Source organism: Capsicum annuum, chromosome 11 (genome assembly GCF_002878395.1).
Source record: "Capsicum annuum cultivar UCD-10X-F1 chromosome 11, UCD10Xv1.1, whole genome shotgun sequence".
Taxonomy (NCBI): Eukaryota; Viridiplantae; Streptophyta; class Magnoliopsida; order Solanales; family Solanaceae; genus Capsicum; species Capsicum annuum.
In genome coordinates this window covers 14,682,725-14,700,761 of record NC_061121.1, presented here as the reverse complement: position 1 = coordinate 14,700,761, position 18,037 = coordinate 14,682,725, and positions in this window count along the sequence as shown.

Here is an 18,037-nt window from a genome sequence, read left to right as displayed (position 1 = left end):
AACCTACATCCCTCGAGGCATCATGAGGTGCTTATCTTTCACACCAAAGCCAAAGCACCCAACAACCATTTTATATTTGGTTTAATGGTGCTTAACAATACATTAATAACCAATATTACAATATTTTCCATATAAACATTGACGTGATGACTTGATGTCATAATCTTTCATTATTCAACTAATTAAAATGATCATATAAATTAGTACATCATTTCGTATGTTCTATTGGACCTGGATAAAAATGCATAAGAAAAAGTAACTCAAAAGTTAAAGTTAAAGAGGTAGTAGTTGAAAGAGTAGTTGGATACAATTAACTTGGTAGGTCATAATGAAACCCTACATGTTGCTTGTCAAAACCCATCACTTTGTAAGGCCATCACGATGGATGTGACAAATAAACCCGTCCAAGTTGCTCTTCTCAAGTTTGAGCAAGGAGCTTACATAATCTCAATTTTGGTCGAATCGCTCGAAAATCAAAATGGTAAATGACTACGTAGAAAAAAATGATCATATAATATACCACACCGTTACGCATTTTCCAATTGGATCGAATGAAATCGGTATAAAGAAAACTAATAGTACGCATCTTTTTTAAAAAAAAAAACTAGAATTTGCAAGTTGTTGTGTGAGTAGTGGGAAGCATTGAGGGCCCTATGTCATGATGCCTACCCCCTCCAAAATCACAGTGACTTGATTACATAATATTTTTCAATGCAAATACATTAATATAAAGTGACCTGAAACAAATCAATCTTCCATGCAGCTCTTCTTATGCGGAATGGCTCTTGCTAAATAAGTTCGTAGTGAAAAGTGAGGATATGACTAGGCTAATCTGTAATTAAAATAATCATATAAATATACTACAACATTAAGTATTATCTATTCGACCCTAATAAAATCTGTGTAGTAAATGGTGACTCAATAAAATACAGAAAGTGAGATTTAAGAGGTAGTAGTTGAGTGAGTACTTGTAACGCCCCGAAATATCATCTCGAGACGCCACACGGTACCCAAGGCTACACGTAGCCTCAAGCTAACCCTTTAAGACAAAACACTACCCTTGGGTTCCAACAGAACAACATACACGCTATGCTAAGGATATATATATAAGCACATATCATATCACATCGCACATGGCATGAATATCGTTAGAATATACATATATGGAATGTCTATGCACAAACCAACCCAACAATACACTAGTCTGACATAGCCTCTATACAGAAAAATCAACGAGCCATTGGGACAAACCCCCAACTGACTCAACAAACCAAAGGGATCATAAAACAACAGCACCAAAACTAGCAACTTGGTCCTTGAACCATGAGGACTCACATCTGAAGGAACATAGATGCGGCACTCAGATATCACTGTCGCGGCTGCGACTGAGTACCTGAACCTACATCATGGTAAGAATGTAGCCCATAGAGAAATATGTAGGTCAACACAAGATACGTACTGAGTATGTGGGGGCGTATGCAAAATATAAATAGTATCATAAATTTCGTAAAAACATACATACGGACCATAATGACACACCTGGCTTGAGTGACATTGAATCATGCAAGTCATAACATCTTAGATAGGAAATGTAGGAGAAAAACCTCATAAATCATTATAGATCATCATAGGCAACTTGACTTACCACATCAAAACTCAGAGTGACTCGGTATTTCAATAAACATGCCTCTTATGGACAGGGGAGTTTCCTATAACCGGCAACCCCACGTGAGCTACGTGGAATACCAACGTTTGAAACCCCCATTGGCGGGAGCGTCATACTCTTTGCCAGGGAGTACGGCCTTAAAACTGCAATAATCATAATCGGGCTCTCTAGCCAATAATATCATCATCAAACAACCTTACGATGGCACATAGGTTTGGGGAAATACAAAATTTCCCTCTCGGTGCTAAGTACTACTCCCCGACAAGCTCAGAACGTGGTAGGAAATCCACCACAACATCACAAGGGTCTATCATAAGACCAAATCAAATCTCTTTCTCGTTTATCAAATCATATCAATTTGTGGATTCCAAACTCAACATATTTTAGCTCAAAACATTTTAATCTTCCTCAACATCAACAAGGTATCAATGTGTTGAACCATAATCGACTCGACATTTGGACAAGGATATGAAGACTCAATACATAATATTTCAATAATTTAACTCATCAAAACCATCCGAAAAATACCAAGACTCATTGCAACTTCAATATTAACATTTCTCAATTTGCCATCCAACTCTCATTTAAAGTTACTTGAGACATCAACCCATAGCAGGGTTATAGAATTTCCAATATCAATTATAAATTCATAATAAGGAAATAGTGGAATGATAGTATAAATCAAGGCTTAACAAATTAAATCATCATACTCTCATAATCAAATACTTTTTGGACATAATTCCATCTCAACATCATACACATATCAGATGACATAATCCCATAGCTCATGGACAGTAATATAAGATATAAAACCATATTTCCAATTCATGGTAAAATATTTAAAATCTCATGTCAATGTAATTCAATAAAAATACTGGGTACAAGATCGAAAGGATAATCTTGTTCAAAGCCCCACATACCTAAAATGGGAAGATGAATATGAACTTCTGACTTCGGAACTTCATTCACAAAAATAAAGGGTGCTTCTTGAATCCCTTAACATGATCAACTCGAATCCCAAATCAATTTGAAATTTTTACGTTTCAATCAAGAGACATAGAAGGATGAAATTTGGAGTAGTAGGGTTAGGGTTTGAGCCTTAGGAAATTTTGGAGAAAAATGAGCTATTGAATGCTCTTAATGGACTTACATCCGTGGTTTACCCTGATGGATTAGAGTGGGAATGAACAAAATACCCTTAAAAATCAAATAATGTTAAATATGTCCTTTGGTGGACTGGTTTGATAGGCTGAAGTAGATCGACCATAACCTTTTTCTCCTATGTCCAAATTGGATGAAACCAATTTCATTGGAAAGAGGACTTTTAGAGCTTTCTGTTGATATATAGTAGCTCACCCATATCATTATGTACAAAGAATTATGATCATTTGAATTTGACCCTAAAATTCGCCTGGCCTCAGTATTTTTTTCCTGCTCATTTACTGTTCACCACTATTCACGGTTAGATCAGAATGGTCATAACTCATCCCTCGAGTGTTCATTTTGGATGATCCACATATATTTGGAAAGCTTATTTGATGCTCTACGTGATGACGGGTTGCATATTCAGAAATTCCACATAGAAAATTATTAATCACGATAAAGAACAGAATTCAACACATTTTTGTCCGAGATCTTAACGGAAAATTTTTCCGGGGCATCACAGTACTTGATACAATTAATTTTGATTTGGTAGGTCAAAATGATGACCTTATATCATTCTTTATCAAAATCTATCACTCTTTATGTCCATTAAGACGGATTTGACACATAAACCCGTCCAAGTTGCCCTTCTCAAGTTTGATTAAGGAGCCTGCAAATCTAAGTTTTGCATGAATGGCACTAAATCTACATGATAACCTTGGTAAAATTTTACTCGAAAACAACATGGTAAATGTCAATGAGCATGAGTAGAGGAAATTTTTTTGGATTGGTAATTACATGACATAAAGAAATTTCTAAATCTAAACTTGTGAATTTAATTATGTTGTGTATAATACTTCTCTATTTAATTATGTTATTAATAGTAATAGAATGTATTACTATGACCTTGTTAACTATTCTTTATCTTGAGTCGGGGGTCTACCGAAAACAACCTCTCTACTTCTTCGGAGGTAGAGGTATTGACTGCGTACATTCTACCCTCCCCAGACCCCACTTAGTGGGAATACACTGGGTTTGTTGTTGTTGTTGTTGTAATGTTGAGTAGTCGTGGCTTTGTGTGTTCTAGAAATATTGACACATATGTAACAAAAATATTTTTATTTAATTAAATTAAATTAAATTAAAATGCTATATGCTATTGTTTGTTTAGTACTTAACACTCGAACATCTCATGAATTAGGTCTCAACTATGTTTCCTAGGTTAATGAGTAGTTCTAAATGAATCAGGACAAAATGTTCAATGCATAACTTTAACCAACGTTAGCCCCACTATAAACTATAGAGTGAAAGTAAAGGAACCTTGAAAGGAAGGAGCATCAATTACACAAAGAAACAACATTTAACAACTAGTAGAGAACAAATAACACATTTAATGAAGAAAATGACCTGTTAATTGTTCACCCACTAGGAAGAAAAGTAACAATTAATAAACCCAAACACAAGCCTAACCCCCCAACCCCCCACCCCAACACATACACACATTACAGGCAGTCTTCCTTCAGGACCTTCTGGTAGATGTCAAAGGCCTTTGTTTGGGGCCTCGGTTCATAAAGCAGGAAAAACTCAAAATCGATTCATCTTTCTCCTTGTCCACGAGGAGTTTGCAGATTTTGGTCATCTCATCTTCCAAGACATCGCATTGATTTTTTTTTAGTATAGCTTTTTCAGGACTTTGGGAGACGTGGTTAGCTATAGAGTCTTTCTCGTTGAACTTGTTGGGGTTCTATCCATTCTAGTTGCAGATGTAGATAGGAGTGCGAGAAATGGCCAAGAATATTTAGAGAAGCACAGAAATACAGTATCACAAATAGCTTAGGATAAGATAACGATATATAGATGTTGTAGGCAACCTTTATATAGGTCCTAATATAAGGTGGGGATCTCAATGTACATGTTATTTTACCATCCCTATGATATTACACACGTTTTAACGTGACGTGAAGTCTTTTTATGAAACGATTTTGCTTTTAAAGTTAGATTTGAAACCTAGGTGCTTTATTTTGTTAAGGAATACGTCCAACAACTGGGTAGAAAAGAAAATCATCATAATAAAATGTTAGAAATACATTCGAAAATTGGATACTAAAGGATTCCATTTATTTAAATAATAATTACGAATGAAAAACAACTAATACATCACCGAGGCAGGGAAATCTGGGGTGGTGGTGGTGGTGGTGATGGGGATAGAGAGGGTGATAAAGTATGCGTTGAAGGATCCGACGAAGGTGGGAAAAATGGAACACCAGGATCAATGCCTAATCGTACAAATATAACACTTATCCTAGTATACAAATCATCGACTTAGACATCCAACGCCGCATGGTAGCTTTCCAGCAGTCCAAGCTTCTCTTGAATCACATCGATGAGTGCAGATAATTCTTGGCGAAGACCATCCTACTTGCCGCAATATCCATTAGCTTCGCATAAATTGTATCGATTCTGTCCTGGTAATAAGCAAAATAATAGGTTAGTGCTGTAACATGTTAGCAAGTATTGAATGAATAACTAACTATTGAGAATTATTTTTACCATTGAATTTATCAAAATTAGTTAAGCAACGCATAAGTATTATTTAACACTAGAGCACCTTTAAAAGGAACTCACCCACTTGAAATTGATATTCAATGTTGATGAAGCCTTTTCAATGACCAAGGTTTAATTAAATTCTTATCTTTTCAATGCAAATTCTTGAATGTTCTCCTTATTTTGAATTACATTCTTATCTTTCCAATGCAAATTCTTTGAATGTTCTCCTTATTTTCATTTCAATCAAAATTTCGTTGTCTCTACATGTGCCACTAAGAAAAATATTTTTGAGTTATGTTAATAAATTAAAAGATGAGTAATTCATTAAAATACGACATTTGTAATTTTAATGAAATAGAGGAATAATCTTTTGTGATAGTGAAATGTCAATTTTTTAAATTAACAAACTAAGCTGTTGAAAGTACACTTGTTATTTAGGAAACCCTTTTCCGTTGGACGAGTTATCTCTTGCGGGCATTATTTAACATCATTCGACTAACAAATAGCTAGTGCCACTCGGAAGACTGCAAATTGCATTGCTTTTTAAAAGCCTAAATTAATACAACATAAACTAACTCTCATAGCATTGGAACGCAATTTATACTGTGAGTATTCATACTTCAGTGATTTTGCGGAAGCAAAGTAATACTGCTTTGCATAGGTGAGTTTCTTAAAAAAAAAAAACTAACATCAGTAGGAGCAAATAGAGATATTCTTCATTAATAATAAAAGAAAAACAGGGGTACCTAGACTATAGCCAACGGAAACTAATTACATAATACTACATACAATAAAAACTACTAGATAAAAAGTACCACATAAAACGTCATATTATTTTTTAAAAAAGCACACGGTTAATTATTATTATTATTATTCTCATTATCTTTCGGAGGTTCATCGGGCAGATGACGCACAATTCTACGCATCTCCCTAATCAGCCTCGCTCTAGTGGCGGCCAACTCCCAGTGTAAATCTTGCACTGTTCTCTGTAGATTCCTGACCGCGTTCATCAATACAGTCATGTCCCATACTAGATCTGCCATTGCTACATTAAAGATGAACAAAAACTATAGCACATATTAAAAAATTGCAAAACTAAAATCAAATTTAGTCATTCAATATGAATAAAATATTATCCTAATAATATTTAGAATGCAAAACTTAAATCTAAATCAGACATGCAATATGAAAAAACAATGTCTCAAATAATATCCCTCAATTATTAATGAAAAATAAAAAGAATACAAAGTTTACAAGAAAAGGAAGCCAGTTTAACACTTGACATGTTAGAAGAAAAAAAAATAAATTACTTCAACTCACGTATAGGGTTATGTTTGTTGGAAAGAAAGTTTTTTTTTCTAGAAAGAGTTCTCTGCAATTGTTGAGGAGAAGGTGAGTGGTTTAGTGCAATGGTGATCCCTATTTATATAGTGGATAAGGGATAGTTGAGTTGAGGCAATTGTAGTACGTGTTTGGTAGTGAAAAATTAGAAGTTGGGGATATAGTTGAAGTTGCAATTGTGCATGTTCATGCATGTTTTAAAGTTATTGTGATAAATTAAAATTTAAATTTAGTGGACATGAACATAAAATAAAGTTATTTTAAATTTATCATGCTTAACCACTAACTTAGGAAATTGATATTTAATATCATCAAATGATTTCAAACCACCAAAAGACCATATTAAAGGCACTTTCATATGTTTTAAATTTTCCAGTTGATGATTTATTTTGCCGAACAAAAAATCATGACATTGCATTAATGATAAGCCACCCCTATAGCATGCTTGGCTTGGGTAAATCGCAAGTATTTATTACGTAAACTAAATGCTTGCTGATAGAGATGACTAAATTAATTTAGTTAAGTACTAAATCAGATTTCAATGGAAGATCAAGAGTTAGTAGTGAAATATGGCGCCTGACTGTACCTAACCTACCGGACCCTTTGTTTCTAATAGTGCGATTTGATGTTGGCAATGCAGTGGAGAAAATTAAAGAACACGCTCTAATAAGATGAACACAATAACTTCATTAATCTTTAAATTACAGTAATCATTTGTTATCTAGGGGGAGAAGGTGGGGTATGAATGGATAGATCAATATCAATGCCCAAACGCACAAGTAAACAAAGAAGAAAACTGTCTAATACGTGAATTCGATCGGATAAATCCGATAAATTTTCTTCAATTTCTTCACAATCTGGTAAAGCTTCAACTCTTTCCTCTAATTCTTCTAGGCTCGTGCATATCAGATCGACAACGTCCATTTTCAGACTATTAAGTCAGCAAATTTGATGATGAGTTATTATGATAGGGCAACAAAGATGAGGAAGATAGAATATATTAATGATGAGTTATTATGATAGGGCAGCAAAGATGGGGAAATAAAATATATTAATGTCATTAGATACCTTAGGTAAAGCTTCTTCAGAAGATGATAAAAAATAGATTGGTACGTTTGAAATGAAAGCAAGATTGCCTTTAAATAGCGCAAGCAAATTAGATTTCTATTCAAATTTTGATGACCATTTTCCTCCATATTGCAAAGTATAGGTTTCACCCAAACATTTTGAAAATATCACCATTTCCCTCCTTTGACTAAATAGGGTCATGTAAATAGACCCTAAATTGTAAACTTGTCAATCGTCTTAAAAAAATGGACCTATGTATATTCTGCCTCATTTTGAATTTTCTTTTGCCAACGAATTGAAAAGTATTTCTTGTTCGATCTTTGATTTCACATTATTATGAATTTACTTAATGAAACCATATACTTAAGCATTAACATGCGTATAATGAAATTTTTTACTACAATCGGAACATACTTGTCAAACAAAATGAAATTAAACAACCATAACATTGCAACTACAACACAATAGTTTTATTAGTCATTAACTTGTCAAAAGGTAACCACACAAAAACTACAAACTATTCCATGATGGGCATAGGGTGCTAAGATACCCACTTTACTAGGGAAGTGATGGGGGATGATATCATTGTCATCTAATCCTGAAGCACGGGCTGTTGCCCTCAACAACACCTCCAAACTATCTATTTTTTATGAAGTTGATCTTGTTGGGCCAGTATCACATCCATCTTAGAGACAAGGTCGATGCAAAGAAAGTGAGACCAACTAGACAGTCCTTCATCGGCTTCCCCATCAGTGCATTCGCATACTTCTCATTGATTTTTTCGTTCATTTCTGTACGAATCAAAAAAGTCAGATTAATTAAGAAGAGGTGATAATAATCCAAAATAAAATATTAAACATCATTAAATAATGGAGACAAGATAAGCGTTTGGTAGTTTTATAATTAACCTTTTGAATTCTTTCCTGATTAAACAAGATTACACTAATTAAAAAATATAAGTTTGTAAGTTTTGAAATGTGTAAATACTAGTTTTGTGCTAATGTTAATGTCATTTAAATAGGTCTTTTTCCAAGTAAAAGGCCATTTATGAATAGTTGCATCCATGCGATGGGGTGCAACCCGTTGAAACGTTGGAAACAATTGATGCACCAAAAACTTCTTACTTCCACTTTAGTGAGTGAAAAATAGGTTTTTTTTCCCATAAATACAAATTCACTATAGGGAAATTAATTTTTTTGTAAAATATTAAAATGATGTTTCACTTATATTAGTTATATTTTTTACACGATAATTAAATAACAACTTCAATATATATTCATATCTATAAACAGTAACTCTAATTCCAAGTTCAACCGTCAATTTCTTTTTCCAGCCAAACAACCATTAAAATTAGGTTAGGGTTTTTAATGAAGTGTATGGATGACTTAAACGAAGGGACCCTTTTTTAAACCGACGGCTATGGCATCATTGCTTTTGCTTTGGATATGCAACCTTGTGATTTCCCAAGACACCATTCATTAAAGAGTGTCACCCATGCCTAATGGAATAGCATTGCAACCATTCTTTTGAGTCATTACTTACACCACTCTAATTTAAATTTTCAATTTCAAATACTACTTACTTAGTTATACTATAGTAATATATGTCCCATTTATTAGAGTAACAGTCAAAGAAGAATCTGGTTGTCCCATTGTACTCGTCCCACATTAACTTGGTAAAATGACAAGTAACAATTAAAAAATGCAAATTTAGACAAATAAAATAGGACCGAGGGAATACATTTTTTTGACAATAAAACCCTTATATAGATTTAACCCTCTTTCATTGTTTTCAAATGATTGTACTATATGTGTAATTCAGTGACGATGATTGTAGTGAGTTATGTTAGTGACATGTTACTTCAGTTGGATACTTTAATAGTTGGAGTGATATGCCGTGGAACTAACTTATTTTTTGATCTACAACTATAGCGTAACAGACGAATGCGTAAGAAATTTATTTAAATTTCAAATATTTTTCATTAATTTCCACCTTAAGTTTAGTTTAGAGATAAAATTAACACTTCAAATATTACAATTTTTTTTTAAGTGCGACATTTATACAAGTTGACTGTCAATATTGTCAGCAAAAGACAAAGGCTACTTTCCTGTGATGTTTATTTTCTATAAATTGAGTGTTTATCCTAGGATATAGAACAACATAGGCATAATCTTAGCAGCTTCGTGCAATAGAACATAACATAAGATTAGAAAAGATCATGCGTCCATTCATTTTTCTATTACCATCTTTCTTCTTAGTTTTAAATTTTGTTATGAAATTGCAGGTGAAAATAAGTAACCCACCCAACAACCCACATGGATCTCACCCTTTGTATGCACTGCTTTAATACAGGTATGTTACGATTAATCCACTTCAATCGTTGTACACTCACGTCCATGAAATGCGAGTGGAGCTGGAAGTGTTAACGCGCTACGTGGACAGCTTTGGCGACAAGCAAGAGGCAATGTTCAGGCGTATTGAAGCAGCTGCATATAGAATTGAGAGAATGGTGCAACAAAAGCAGCTTGGTAGTTGTTCCGTCCCACCTCCCAAAACCAAATAAAATTAAGTGTGGTCTGTGTAGAAGCTTCTCTAAGTTAACATTTCCTGACGAATCAATGGAAAAATGCACAATTTTAAGTATTTACATACCGTATTAACAAGACATGCGTTCAAATAAAATGGTAACCCATAATTATCAAAGACATTCAAATTAGTTAACAAAAATATAGAGTTACCTTCAACAATTATCAAAGATGTTTCAAGTTAATTCGGCAAAACGAAGCGACATGATCACTAATTGTCACTGACGTTTCAAACTATTTAACAAAAAAAATAAGAGTTGAGTTCATAATTATGAAAGACATTTCAAATTTAATTCAGCAAACTGAAGAGTCATGTTCATTAGATGCAACTTTCACTAGGTGACCTTTGGGTTTCATAGGCTTGATGCTATATAACACAAGCCAGAATCATCAATTTTCCTTATCATTCAATAAAACTTTTCAAGAACTTAAATAATCTTTGGAAAAAATGGACAATTTTCGCGCAAACAATCATGCAAATGGCCAACCACATAACCGTTGTAGACCAACGATCACAGAATTTGCTGTTGCCGGGTATCATACGCGAACCTTAAAGCTGCTGATCTTAGAAGAGACATAACGTTTCTAAGGGGACTTATGAATGCTCTCAGTCGAGAAAATGATGAAATTCAACAGGAAATGCATTACATCAGGCAGAGGTTATTTTAGTCAATGGATGAAATAGACGGCAGTGCTTGGAACGACGGCCTACGGTGATATGTCATGTTTAGTTTAATTATCCTAATTTTGCTTTGTTTTTTTTTTTTTTAAATTTTGTTATGTTGACTAAAAGTTATTTTTTCCATTCAGAAGCAAACTATGTAACTTATTTTGTATTTTGATTACTTTTTTTAATATATAATTTTGAGTTTAACTAATAATTCACCGACAGTATAATCACTTATTCTGTATTCTGTTTCTTCAATCCCGTGTAAACAATCAACTTCTTACATAATCAGAGTAATCACTACCTCTTCTATAAATTGATAGTCTTAATCATATTTTCCAGATTTAGTAGTGGGAGATTTTTGGTTATCCCTATTGTTGATTTTGTTTTAACATTTTAACTCGCTACATATTAAAATCAATTAGCAAGGCATATAATAAAATATCATAAAATGTTAACTCAATTTATTCTCAAAATTCAAACATCATCAAATAAATTGAGATGAAAAATAATACATCTTTTAAATGTGGCGTGTGATTGTAATTCATTATAGAAAACTAATGCAAGTAGATTTTTATTATAACAAATATTAGAGAAATAATTATTATTTTTTGATTGAAATGATAAGCTTAGGCGAGATCAATAACAAGTAGTGGACAGAGAAAAAGAGTAAGTAATCACTGATGTTACTTTAGGAGAACAATGTAAGAATTTCCTATTACTTTTTAAACTTATGGCTTGTGTAAAATAAAACCTACCCTGACAGTGGATGTAAGTTAAACTCTATAATTTTCACGACTTTACACAATAAATAACGAATAAATAACAACAATTATCAAGCTTTCAAATTACTTAACCCTAATGAAAGTCATGTTCAATAATTGCCACAGACGGTTCAATTTTTTTTCACAAAATCGAAGGGTCACGTTCGCTATTTGTCAAAGACATTTCAGATTTCTAAAAAATGAAGAGTCACGTTCAATGGATGCAATTTTCAGATGGTGTCCTTTGGGTTTCATAGGTTTGATGCTATATAATGCAACCCTAACTCTTCAATCTTCATCATAAAAAAAACTTTTCAAGAAAATAAATAGTCTTTGAAAACAATGGACAATTTTGGCATCAACAATTATGATAACGGGCACCCAATGGGTCATGCAAATGGCCAACCGCATAACCATCATTCAGTTTGGGTCCGTGAGTTTGCACCAAATCATATAAGAGACATGGAACTTCTGAGGGGATTTGTGGATGCTCTCAGAGTAGAAAATGATGAACTTCAATGGCAACGGCATAACATGAGGCAGGATTTATTTTGGCACACGGGTGAAATCGACGGTGGGGATAGTTAAGACAACTTGTGATGAATTTTCATGTTTCGTTTAGTTATCTTAGTTTTTTTTCGTCTGTTTATTATGTTTGTTTAAATTTTTCCAGGGTCATCGCATAAGTATTTTATGAGATTGAATATTGCTAGTAGAAAATACTTCCATTGTTATACTACTTTGTACTAATCAACATACTTTTGATTCAAATAATTTGATTAGCGCAAATCACAGTGAATATATTGGGAAAAATATAATCCAATTCGCGTTGGGCAATGGTTCGATAAATCAAAATTACATCTGTAAAAGTCGAAGCTGATCAAAATAATCTTAGCACTTACCATCCATTATTCATCGAGGAGGGGGTGATGATGGAGGAGTAAGGCATTCATCAGCATAGCAGCCCCTGCGATTGAGTAGACCTCTTAGCATTATATCCAAAGTTTGAATTTGGTCGGACAATATCGATAATCTTTTATCAAATTCTTCACGATCTGGTAGACTTTTAATTCTTTGCTTTACAGATTATACTCAAAAATGTATCTGTTCAATCTCTATTTTAAGTCTGTGCAAACAAAAATTAAACAGAAAATGTCGTTATTTTAATATAAAGAAAGATAACAAAGAAGCCTAAAAAAAGAATTATGCCAACTCATACCCTTTTCAAGTAAAGACTATCAGAACTTTGGATATTAGTAACAAGTTAAACACTATCACAAGCAACGATGCCTTTATATAGTAGTAAAAAGTTAACCCTTTTTAATTGGTCAATAAAAATTTTAAAAGTTTGTGGTTTTTCCTCCAAGTTTTAATTGCCAAAATTTCATTATAATCACAAAAACTTTGGAAATTTGTCCTCTCCTAACAAAAATTTAAAATCATTCACTATTGGAGATAGTATAATTCTCAATTCATCATGAAAAAATTAAACACTTTGCTGCGACTTTCCTGCCCTTAATGAAGCAGTTACACTTTGACATCTTCTTACATTTATTTGGTTATTTGGAATGCTTAATATTATAGAGTACCTTTTAATTTATTAAATATGGAATAGTAATAGATTTATTTTTAGAGTGCAAACTGATTTATCTGTACTAGATTAACGGAGCAAACTCTTGAAATTGTAGACGGATCCCATAGTTGATTACTAACAATAAGCTGACATAATCATTAAAGAGTTTAGGAGAAAATATATATTTTTTCAATTCTAGTACATACCCGTTACAAAATTTCAAAAAAACAACGCAAGCACCATAACATACAATAAATTTTTAAGGGTATTCTATTTTTCTTCGGCGAAAATCAACTTTTGTTTTAGTTGATCCCTCTCCTGTTCGGTTTCTTTTAGCAATCCTTTTAAGTGATCCCTTCGCCCTTTGGCTTCAAACAACAATGAGGTAAGAAGCTCCTTATTTTCTTCGGATTCACAAAACTGTTGGAGGACTTCAAACTTGGCAAGTTCTTTCAAATTGCACGTAGAAGGGCTGCTCGGCGGTGCATCCTCTTTAAGCTATTCGAAAAAAGAGAAACCGCCGTTATACTACAACAAATTACAAGAATTAGATTGCATTTTAATAAAACAAAATAATTATAATATGGTAAATAAAACAACCAACCTGGCCAACCGCACAGTTAATGAATAGTCGGCCTAGATTTGAATTGGTGCGTGACTTCCTCAAGACAGCTGGATTACCGTAATAACATAAAAAATGAGGCTTGTTGGTTGTATTGGATGATTCAGAGGCTTGAGACATTGTAAATGACGACAAACTAAATAAGAAAACACGAAGTTACAAATCATTAAAAAAAACTAAAAAAAAAGACGTCACTTAGATGCATGGATTTTTTTTGGCAATTAAATCCAACTTCAAAAGTTTGGAACAGTCGATAGGCAAAGTTGATAGCCTGGTTACACCGATGAATCCCCTCAGTACGCAGTCAACACTCCACCCTATGTCATGAGTGATAAAAAAAGTAAGTAAAATAGATGTGCAGGATTGTATAACTCCTTTTGTTATACAAGATCATTAATTTGATATGAATATTGAGTGAAGCATGCCATATCTCACACCATTGTTAGATCACAAGTCTTAAACCACCCAATACTTCGCCCAGTCTAAGATTATGTGATTTTTCGATATTCATTTTTAAGAACGTTCAATAATAACAGAATTAAAATGTTCAGCTATACCTTTCATAAATATTTTCTAAATCGAGTTTTAACAAACTTATATTTTCAAGTTGGTTTTATTTCATTTGACATTTTAGTAGGTTTTAAAAAGTTGAAAAATTTACCTCCAAAAAAGGACAATCACTGACTGATTGCCCATTATCCGATTTGATTGCTCTCAGTAAATGCATGTAGAGTGATGCATGTAATAGTGTGAACGATTTGACCCTCTTTACCATAGCCTTGCCTAGCCTACCTACATATGGATACAATTATAGTTCATCGCTTTAGTCGACTGTGCATGACACAAACACAGATTGGAGATTAACAACGGTCACTACAAAAGTGTTAGAATTATGGATTCCAGTTCGATTACCTTACCATTTCCTTTTCTTTACAAATCGATTTTAAATCCTATTGCAACTCTCATATTGTTACCAGTTAATTTTATAAAGTTATTTCATATAATGTCGACAAATTGAGAATCGACGCAGTTCATTATTACGTACATTCATTCGACAAATCCATTGTCACAATTTAATTTAATGAAGTTATTGCATATAATGTTGACAAACTGAGAATCAACGCAATTCATTGTTACATCCATTCATTCAACAATCCGTTGTTACGAGTAAATTTAATAAAGTTATTTCATATAATATCGACATTGAGAATCAACGCAATTCATTATTACGTACATTCATTCAACAATCCATTGTCATGATTTAATTTAGTAAAGTTATTGCATATAATGTGGACAAATTGAGAATCGACGCAATTTATTATTAAGTCCATTCATACAACAATTCGTTGTTTCTATTCAATTTAATAAAGTTATTTCATATAGTATCGACAAATTGAGAATCGACGCAATTCATTATTATGTACATTAATTCAACAATCCGTTGTTGCTATTCAATTTAATAAATTTATTTCATATACTGTCGACAAATTGAGAATCGACGCAATTCATTATTACGTACATTCATTCGACAATCCATTGTCACAAGTTAATTTAATGAAGTTATTTAATATAATGTGGACAAATTGAGAATCGACACAATTCATTATTACGTCCATTCATTTGACAATCCATTGTGGCAAGTTAATTTTATAAAGTTATTTCATATAATTTTGACAAATTGAGAATCGACGCAATTCATTATTACGTACATTAATTCGATAATCCACTATCATGAGTTAATTTAATAAAGTTATTGAATATAATGTAGAAACATTTAGAATCGATGCAATTCATTATTACGTCTATTCATTGGACAATCCATTGTGACGAGTTAATTTTATGAAGTTATTTCATATAATGTCGACAAATTGAGAATCGACGCAGTTCATTATTATGTACATTCATTCGACAATTCATTGTCACGAGTCAATTTAATAAAGTTATTGCATATGCTGTGGACAAATAGAGAATCGACGCAATTCATTATTACGTCCATTCATTCAACAATTCGTTGTTGCTATTCAATTTAATAAAGTTATTTCATATAATGTCAACAAATTGAGAATCGGCGCAATTCATTATTATGTACATTAATTCAACAATCCGTTGTTGCTATTCAATTTAATAAAGTTATTTCATATAATGTCGACAAATTGAGAATCGATGCAATTCATTATTACGTACATTCATTCGACAATCCATTGTCACGAGTTAATTTAATTAAGTTATTGCATATAATGTGGACAAATTGAGAATTGACGCAATTCATTATTACATCCTTCATTCGACAATCCATTTTGGTGGGTTAATTTTATAAAGTTATTTCATATAATGTCGATAAATTGAGAATCGACGCAATTCATTATTACATACATTCATTAGACAATCCATTGTTGCGAGTCAATTTAATAAAGTTATTTCATATAATGTCGACAAATTAGGAATCGACGCAATTCATTATTACGTACATTCATTCAAAAATCCCTTGTTACTAGTGAATTTAATAAAGTTATTTCATATATTGTTGGCAATTGAGAATTGACGCAATTCATTATTACGTACATTAATTCAACAATTCATTGTCATGAGTTAATTTAATAAAGTTATTTCATATAATATCGACAAAGTGAGAATTGACACAATTCATTATTATGTACATTCATTCGACAATCTGTTGTTGTGAGTTAATTTAATAAAGTTATTTCATATAATCTCGACAAATTGAGAATTGATGCAATTCATTATTACGTATATTCATTCAACAATCCCTTGTTGCTAGTCAATTTAATAATGTTATTTCATATAATGTCGATAAATTAAGAATTAACGCAATTCATTATTACGTACATTAATTCAACAATCCGTTGTTGCGAGTCAATTTGATAAAGTTATTTCATATAATATCGACAAATTGAGAATCGACCCAATTCATTATAACATTCATTCATTTAACAATCCCTTGTTACTAGTCAATTTAATAAAGTTATTTCATATAATGTTTGTCATACCCTATTTTTACCTTAGGTCAAAACGAGCACGACGTTATGGGTTCTAAAAAGAATAAAATTTTCAGAGTTGCCACCAAAGTTTTGAGGAAAAATAAGAAACATATTTAATTATTAACATGTATGACTTGTGTTCTAATCTACGAACCAAATTAGATCCTAGGTAAGGGTTCAAATTACTCTGAAGGAAAGGTATTAGACACCCTTTAGAATCCACAAATGCAGTTTCTGACCAGACTTGGGGTTATTAAAAGAAAGAGGAAAAATTAATGTTTGTAAGTACAAATACAAAAATGCGTATTAAAACACTATACACAATTTATATGTAAAGAATGTGTAAATTGAATTTGTTATCGTAAAAATATGTGTATAAAAATAAACAAAAATACATGAGATATGTATGAAAAAATGAAAAGATTAAATAAAGAAAAATTTGTTCAAAGGAAAAGATTACGTAATGTTTTTAGTGTAAAAATTGATGGCCTAAATTTTCCTAACGCGTGATGAAAATTGCGTAAATAAATAATATCCTTCCCAACATCCCAAAAATAAAGATTTCACTATAATTTAATATTCGTACAAGTGTAAAAGTATAAAAATTCAATCATAAAACTTAAAGTCTTCTTTGAATGCTATTTCCGATGAGTATTCCCAATAACCTGTATAAACACTTGTTAATAAAATATTAGTAACAAATAAAGAATTATCAAAATAAATTGAGAACCTATATGTGCATATATGTATAAAAATATATAATTTTTGTTAAAAGATGGGCTCAAATTAAATTTTAAATACGGCATGGCTACGAAGTGGTTGATGATTTATTAGCCGTCCTAAATTGTCTTGCCAAGATACGAATCATAAAACTTTTTGCATTGTTATAAAAATTTTGTCATCGCCCAAATTTATTTATATACGTAATATCCGTCTTTTATTTGTGAAGGCCTCGAAAATCGACAAAAGATTTCTTCATCGGCCATGTGTCGGCCCTTAATATAAAATACTAACTTTGATAAAATAAAGTCCGTCTTTTGTAATGGGGTGACCTCAAATATC